The sequence below is a fragment of the Nicotiana sylvestris genome, chromosome 3 (genome assembly GCF_000393655.2).
Source record: "Nicotiana sylvestris chromosome 3, ASM39365v2, whole genome shotgun sequence".
Lineage (NCBI taxonomy): Eukaryota > Viridiplantae > Streptophyta > Magnoliopsida > Solanales > Solanaceae > Nicotiana > Nicotiana sylvestris.
The window spans coordinates 71,414,431-71,423,123 of NC_091059.1; the positions used below are offsets into that span (position 1 = coordinate 71,414,431).

Genomic DNA, 8,693 nt, shown 5'->3' on the forward strand with positions numbered 1-8,693 from the left:
TATTAACCAAATCTGAGTTAGAATCACTTACCCCGATGAATATCTTGAAAACCCACGAAACATTGCCACAAACCAAGCTCCATAGGTCCAAAATGTGAAATAATGCCCTAAACCCCATTTATATAGTACACCCTCTGAACTCCACCATGCGGTCTATGAAATTCCAAACACGGCCGCACCTCCCTGCTCTTGCGGTCGCGAAAAAATTATGCAGCCGCACTTTTGGTGGTTGTACTGATAGGTTTTATTATTTTCACCATAACTTTCTCTATAGATGTCCAAATAATAATTTGTTTATCTTTCTAGAAACTAGATACAAAGGACTACAACTTTCATTTTTGAATCATCTCAACATTCCTTATAGATCAAAAGATATATGCATCCAAAGTCGGAGCAGCTGATCTGCAGAACTTCCCCTAGAGAGCGGCCACAGCCAAAATTATGTGGTCCGTGAAATTATGCCGAGGACCGTGAAATTAAGCTGAGGACCACGAATTCAAAGCACCAGAACCATGCTTGAGTTTCGGTAATGCCCGGACTCGCTCAAAACTCACCCCTGAACACACGCGCGGCCCTCGGGACCCCGTCCAAGCATACCAACAACTTCTATACCCTAACACTGACTTGCTCGAGGTCTTAAATCACATCAAACCATGACGAAACTACGAATAGCATCATAAATCGAGCTTATGAATCTATTCAACTTCAATTTTCACCGAAATGCCTCGAGTTACCCTACAGACCTCCAAATCCAAATCCGGATGCATGTCTAAGTTCAAAATCACCATACAAGGCTGTACAAGACCTTATGCTGCCGAATGGAAATTGAATTCTCAAAATAATCGACCGGGTCGTTACAATTGTGATGCTTCACATGTTGACCTAGGTTGTGTATTGGTACAGAAGGGGTGAGTTATTGCATATACTTCAGTCAGCTAAAGCCCCATGAGAAGAATCACCCCATACATTATTTCAAGTTGGCCATAATAGTTCATGCTCTCAAGATCTGGAGGCATTATTTTTGTGGGGTGTCTTGTGAGGTTTACACCGATCATCATAGCTTGCAACATTTCTTCAAGCAGAGGGATCTCAATTTGAGGCAGCGGAGGTGGCTTGAGTTACTAAACAACTATCATATTACTATCCTTTATCATTCGGACAAGACGAATGTGGTTGCGGATGCCTTGAGCGGAGAGGCTGAGAGTGTGGGGAGTTTAGCATTCATTTCAGCAGAGGAGAGGCCATTGGATTTGGACATCTAGTATTTGGCTAACAGACTTGTGAGGTTGGATATTTTCGAGCCCAGCCGAGTTTTTGCATGCGTCGTCGCTCAGTCTTCGCTATTCAAGCAAATCAAGTCTCGTCAGTACGACAATCCGCACTTGTTGGTTCTTAGGGAGACGGTACTACAAGCTGGTTCCAATGATGTTACTATCAGTAAGGATGGTGTTCTGCGACTCTAGGGTCGTCAATGTATTCCTAATGCTGATGGATTGAGGAAGAAGATTCTAGAATAGGCACACAATTCTTGGTATTCTATTCATCTAGGTGTTACAAATATGTATCGTGACCTAAGGCAATATTATTGGTGGTAGTAGATGAAGAAGGACATATTTTAGTATGTAGCGAGGTGCCTATATTACCAGCAGGTTAAGTATAAGCACCGGAGGCCATGTGGCCTACTACCGCAGATGGTTATACTTGAGCGAAAATGGGAGCGCATCGCTATAGACTTCGTAGTTGGGTTGTCGCGGACTTCTAGAAGTTTGATGCAGTTTGGGTCATTGTCAATAGGTTGACCAAGTCCACACACTTTATTTCGGTTGCGACTACGTATTATTCAGAGAGTTTGGCCCCGATTCACATTTAGGAGATTGTTCAATTGCACGGCGTGCATGTTTCCATCATTTCAGATAGAGGCCCTCAGTTCACTTTGCACTTCTCGAGAGCAGTTCTGTGTGAGTTGGGTACCCAGGTAGAGCTCAGCACAGCCTTTCATCTACAGACTGACGGATCATCGGAGCGGACGGTTCAGATCTTAGAGGATATGCTCAAAGCAAGTGTGATTGACTTCGGAGGGCAGTGGGATTGATTCTTGCCTTTGGTCAAGTTTGCTTAAAACATCAGTTATCAGTCCAGCATTGAGATGGTTACATTTGAGGCTTTGTATGGTCGGCGAAGTCGTTCTCCCATCGTATGGTTTTAGCCCATCAAGGCTAAGTTATATGGCACTGATTTAGTAAAGTATACCTTGGAGAAGGAGAAGTTGATTCAGGAGCGACTTCGCACAGAATAGTACAAACTCCAGACAGAAGAGTTATGCTGATCAGAAAGCGCGTGATTTATCATTTATGGTGGGCAAGAAGGTTCGCTTGAAAGTCTACCCGATAAAGGGAATCATCAGGTTCGGGAAGAAGGGCAAGTTGAGCCCAAGGTTTATAGGTCCATTTGAGGTGTTGAGGCGAGTTGGGAAAGTTACTTATGAGCTTGCATTGCCTCCCAGTCTATTGGGAGTCCATCTAATCTTTACATCAGTGCTCCAGAAGTATTATGTCGACAGGTTGCATATTTTAGACTACAAAATGGTTCAGCTAGCTAAGAGTCTGGGTTATGAAGAGGAGGCGACTTGGGAGATCGAGGATGACATGTGGAGCAGATATCCACACCTATTCGGTACTCCACGTATGATTCTAGACCCGTTCGAGGACGAACATTTATTTAAGAGGTGGAGAATGTAAGACCCGACCGGTTGTTTTGCTTTCTAGATCTTTGTTCCCCTATATAAGACTCCCTCTATGTGCTTTTACTATTTTAAAACTTATGGGGATGGTTAGTGTTACACCCCATATTTTCGTACGTGGAAGTATGCCATAATTAAACTGATATAAGCTCGGAAATGAGATGTTACATCCTGCATTTTCGCACGTTGAAGTTTCATCGTAAGTTAATCGACGTAAGTTCGGGAATGAGATTTATTTTGGGATTATAAGTATTACGCTATTTCAAACAAGTGATAAGTTAATTCGTGAAGGTGAGAGGGTAAGTGAATCGAAGAAAATGAATTTCATTGAAGTTTGTCATTTTGGGATAAAATATGGCCCGAGCTAAAATACCCGGTATTTATGAACAAGTGCCATACAAGGTGCCACATGACCATTATAGTAAAATGTGTAAAGCGTGATAAAAGTGAGTAGTATTTTAAATAATTTGAGATAATTCTTAATTATATGAATATTTGATTAATTGTGGATTTTTGGTGGAAGATTAACCATGTAATTAAGAAAATTGGTGGATAAAATTTGGATAAGTTTAAGTGTTGAAACGTGGCAGCATGTGCCATCCAACCAAATGACTCATTAGTCATTTATAATATGTGTCACATTAAGGAATTTGGTGGCAAAAATCACTCCTAAAGTGGGGACCACATCATAATACTTCTTAAAACTTAAGTCATTCAATAGTAATGTTAGTCTTGAAATTCAACTCAAACATAAGATTTCTCTAACTTATAACGTGGGGAAGATTAGCATCTTCAACAAATTCAAATGAGTTCATGGCAGTTCAACAAGATTTAATAACATCTTGAGCAACGTGAGATTTTGCAATTATAAGGGAGTACAGTGCAATCTTTCTCAAGAATATCATACAGATTTTTTATTACTCCAATATTGTCGTCACGTGTTTTGCCGCAATTAACGTGTGTTAGAGGGATTATCAAGAGAATTGACTCAGGTATGTTAAGGCTATCCCTTCTTTCTTTTGGCATGATCTATACGACACAACTGAAATGAGCAAATGCACATGTTTACCGTGAAAATGGTAACAACAATTAAGTTTGTAAATGGGATTCTAAAAATATGTGATCCATTCCCGAGCTAGTTTTTAGGGTATTTGATGCTAAAAATGCTAAGTATGGTGATGAAATACGAGATAAATCGAGGCAATAAGCAAACCGAAAAGGCATGTTACCCGAGCGTGGAGCAGGTCGATGGAGGCCTCGGGGTCGAGGCTTGAGCCGAGATCGAGCTATCTGGGACAGCCGGGAAAGGGATAAGAAATAGAGATGCGATTAAGTAAGTCTCTTTATGGCCATTGCACATCTAGACGGGCGAAGAACAAGTAAGAAAACAATAAATGCTAGGTGGCCTCGGGCCAATGAGAACAAATGACTTAGAAGAAAGAGAGAGGGAGAGAGATATTATTGCACTTGTGGAGAAATGGAGCAACATCAGCCCCTTACAAAGTGGTATGGGTTCCCCTTATATAGGCGAGGGAACACGGCATGGTACAAGATGCATTAAATATAAAGACACGGGGATGGGACAGTTAGCCATAGCATGGTGCCAGAGCCTATTCACTCTAGCTACTCGCCTCGGGAGTCCCCCATCTTCGTAATTTTGCAGGGTCGCGGGCGGACCCCTGAACTTCGGGGCCACTGCAGGACTGCGGATGATCCTCGAGTTAGAGAGCCCGATCCTTATCCCACAGCCTCGAGGTGCCGTCTCGATATTCCGAGTAGGCCTTAATGGCGGGAGATGGATTCTCCTGATTTCGCCATACACAGATAGTCTCCGCGTTTCCTAGAACGAAGTGATAGCAAAATGATGTTGAATCATCATATCGAGGCCATCTTTTCCATGATATCAACCGTCTAAGAGCATTAAATTCCATGTCCCAGGGAACCGTGCAGGGCAGCCGTCAAATACGGTAATCGAGAAACCCATGAACTGCCATAGGTTCGCCTCTTCTGCTTCCCCAATGGTTGCTATAAATGCTTCGATCGCTAGATACTCCCCATCTCCATCCTTTCCTTAGGCTTTCAAACCAGAATTTCGCAATTTGACACCTTTACATTTTTCCTTCTATTTACGGAAAAGGTTTTACCATCTGTTATGGCTAGGACTTCTAGGACGGTCCCTCGATAGGGTGATACTGCTTCGTCGTCCCGGCCGTCTAAGGGGGAAAATAAATCGGTTCCCACTTTGTAGCAATGGACCCCTCCCGATACTGATAAGTCAGATGATTTTGACATAGAAACTCCCTCGTCCACACCGGGTCGATGTGAGCACGTATCTCGATATGTTAGCGTCATGACCAATGTTGACAAAGTGAAGGAGGACTGCCGATGGAGTGAGGCAGTGGAGGTAGAAATTCTTGACTACCGTGACAACATTACTGACTTTAAGGATGGCTTTCTCTACGTATACACTTACCCATTCACCTTGGGTCCTGGTAAATCAGCAGGATCTCCTTCTTTGGAAGTCGGTCCTGGTAAATCAGCCGGATCTGCGCTTTGGGCTTCTTCACTGCTTGTGCTTCACCCTTTGTGTTTCTTTCCAAACTCTAAGCAGCGACGTGTTGCGTCTCTTATGCTAGTGCAGGCCCTGGAGAGAATATGCAGATAAGGCCGCCCCCTGAATGTGAAGCGGAGGCCTTGGGGCCTAATACGAACAAGAAAAGGAAAGATAGGGTGGCCATTGTATGGCCTGATGAAACCACTGCCCTAGCATCCGGGTCGAACCCTGATGCCGAGGGGGAGGACGAGGATAGAAGTCTGTTGAGGAGGAGGAGGATGTCCAGTGTGAGAGATTTACACGTGCCTCAGTCGGAGGCTGCTGAGTCCAGGACGACCGAGTCCGGCAAGGCTAAAGAGTCGGGGTCCTCGAGGGGAATGTTGTTGTGACTCCGAGTCATATGGCCGGACTTGATGTGGCTTCTACTAGCAGGACCGTTGGTCCCGATGATTCGGGGTTCAGGACTTTCCAAGGACATGGGCTACTATTCGGAGAGATCGGTGGCGCGAACGATCTTATTCAGAACTACCCGGTCTTATCAGGAGAACTGAGGGACACCGAATGGAAGATCGGTGCCACAGATGGTTCTCCTTTCAGAGGGGAAGGCTTTATTGCCAACATCTTTGATGGCGTAACCGACGGGGCTGACCTCGACGTTTCTAGTGCTGTTAAAGAGGCGGAGAAGTCCCTGCAGCAGGTGATAGTTTTTCCTTGCGTATTCCCTTTTGTTCTCGAGCATCATTTGTCATCTCTCTTAATTTTTTTTGTTGTGTCGCAATGTAAAGAGGCGTATGATCACGCCATCCTCCGGTTTCATGAGGAGCTTTCTGGCCGGGAGAAGGAGCGCGATATCATTGCTTCAAAACTTCAAGACTCGGAGGCTTGTGGCGCTCGGGGAGATAAAGAGTTGGGGAAGCTTCGGGTTTCTTTGGAGGCGGCTCTTCGGGAGAAGGCCGCTCTTGCTGCTCAGGTACTCTCCCTTGCTTGCACATGCTTTTTTACTCAGAATCCACACATGTTCCGTTATTCTCATATTCATCGTCTTGCCTTTCGTTGTAGGTTGAGCAGAGTAGCTCGCAAATTAGTCAGTTGGAGGCGGAGATCTACGGGCTGACGGAGCGGAGCGAGGCTGTGGCCAGTGAATTGGCGACCTCCCAGGGCCTTCTTTTGGACACTCGCCGGGAGATTACTACTTTGACTTCGGCTAAGTCTGGGGCCGAGCGAGATGCCGCTTCTTATAAGGAGGATGCGGCCTCAGCACATGCAATGGTTCGCGACATATCTATGGCGGCTGAGTAGAAGCTGGTCCGAGCTGTCGAGCACGCGAAAGCAAAGGCGAAGAAGGAGGTCTTGGAAGAAAAAAATTGAAGTTCTGTATGCTCAATGTAATTAGATGGAGCTTGTCTGGTTGTTGCACTCAGTAAAACAACTGTCTAAGTCTACTTCTGGTTTTCAACATTTACCTTATTATTAGACATGCTATATTAACATCACCTTTTTCTACCAAATATCTGTCATAAGATAATTCTTCGCATTTAATTTAGTGACATGGGATTGCACGTCTCAAAGATGAAGCCCCCGGCGACTAATATACTACGTACTATTAGAATCGTCATGGCTCTGTTTCTCTCTGAAATGGGAAAGATATCTATTCTGCCAATGGTTTTCTTACGTAGTACTATGTATTATTATATTGGTTTTCTAGAAATTAACTTCACGTGAACCATCCGTGTAATATATAATTTCAAACTGTATTCTCTGAAGAACTACTAGTTTCACATACATCCTTCTCTTCTGTCCTGAATCTTAGGTATGAATGCTCCACCTAGGGACTATAGCATTCCAGGATCAAATGCAAGAAGAGTTTTTGCAACTATTGGTGCGGCAGGAAACCTTGTTTTTGCGTTTAACTCCGGAATGGTTCCAGAGATCCAGGTATCTATATAAGCTTGAAATATAGTAGCCTCGTGAACAAAGTGTCACTTTAGTGATGAATTTGTGTGATGGACTATATGTTTTTATCGATCATTTTTTACCATCATAAAAGTATATGCTTGTGTAACAGGCTACTCTTAGAGCACCTGTTGTCGACAACATGTTGAAAGCCCTATATATACATTTCACAATAGGACCTGCACCTGTTTTTGCCGTTACATTCGTGGGATATTGGGCTTATGGATCAAGAACGTCGTCCTATTTGCTCAATCATGTCAGTGGCCCAGTTTGGGTGAAGGCACTAGCCAACCTTGCTGCTTTCTTGCAATCCATCATATCGTTGCACGTAAGAATATCTTTACTTTGATCTTATCTTGGTTTTGAAACAGAAAGGTCAGCTCTTTAACTATCAGAGATGTAGGACGGGTTAATGTGGGTTCAACATAACACGATACTTTAGGCTCGGATTATGTATACATTATATATAAAAAGACATATAAGATGTGTACATGGAGTATAAGATTACGTTTATTCTGAAAATAGTGACTCTAAATCTTAAATTCGCCAATGGTTACCCTCTTTTTCTGCTCTAAAGGTTGCCATGTTTTTGCTTATTGTAGATATTTGCAAGTCCAACATATGAATTCCTGGACACCAAATATGGATTCAAAGGAACTTCGATTTTCGGAACATTGCATTTAGAACAGTAGTGAGAGGTAGTTATCTGGCAATTACTACGTTCTTGTCAGCAATATTACCTTTCCTCGGGGATTTCATGAGCCTCACAGGTGCTATCAGCACATTTCCACTCACATTTATTCTCCCTAACCATATGTACCTTGTTGCCATGAAAAAACAGTTGTCTTCACTACAAAAGAGATGGCATTGGCTAAATATTGTCTTCTTTGGTTTCGCATCTGCTACTGTTTTTAGTAGCTGCCTTCAGGCTCATTGTAGTGGACTCAAAAACTTACCACATATTTGCAGATTTATAACTATTAATTATGTTTTCAGTTTTTATATGGGGAAAATGTCTCTGTTCATATATATTTTTGGTATTTCAAGTGTACTTGTAATAATGAGTATTTTCAATTGAAACAAGAGCTTTATCATATTGTTTCTCCTCAGTGAGCTAAATGTTTGTCGTCCTTTTGTCTTGGCTTTTGGATCCAAAAACCTAGCTTTGCATAAAAGAGCCAACCAGAATATGGTAATGGTGTGGCTTCTTGTTCGCTGCCAATCTATTCCATCCATTTCAATTAATATGATTGTTTTTCATTTTTTACAAAATTTAGTAAAAATTGCAACAGTCACCTTATTTGGTCGTCCCTTTTTAACTTGTACCTGTTTTATTTTTCCATTTGTATTCGTACCCGATTTTTTGTTAAAAGCGTTTTTAAAAAGACGCATTTGCCTTCTTTAATAAAAGACTACTTTCTCTCCAAGCATACAACATTCTCTTGT

At 42.7% G+C, this 8,693-nt stretch overlaps 1 pseudogene; it reads left to right on the forward strand.

The window, feature by feature from the left end:
* Positions 1-5,694: 5,694 nt before the first annotated feature.
* On the forward strand, positions 5,695-8,224 carry LOC104225050 (proline transporter 2-like; annotated as a pseudogene).
* The last annotated feature ends 469 nt before the right edge of the window (positions 8,225-8,693 follow it).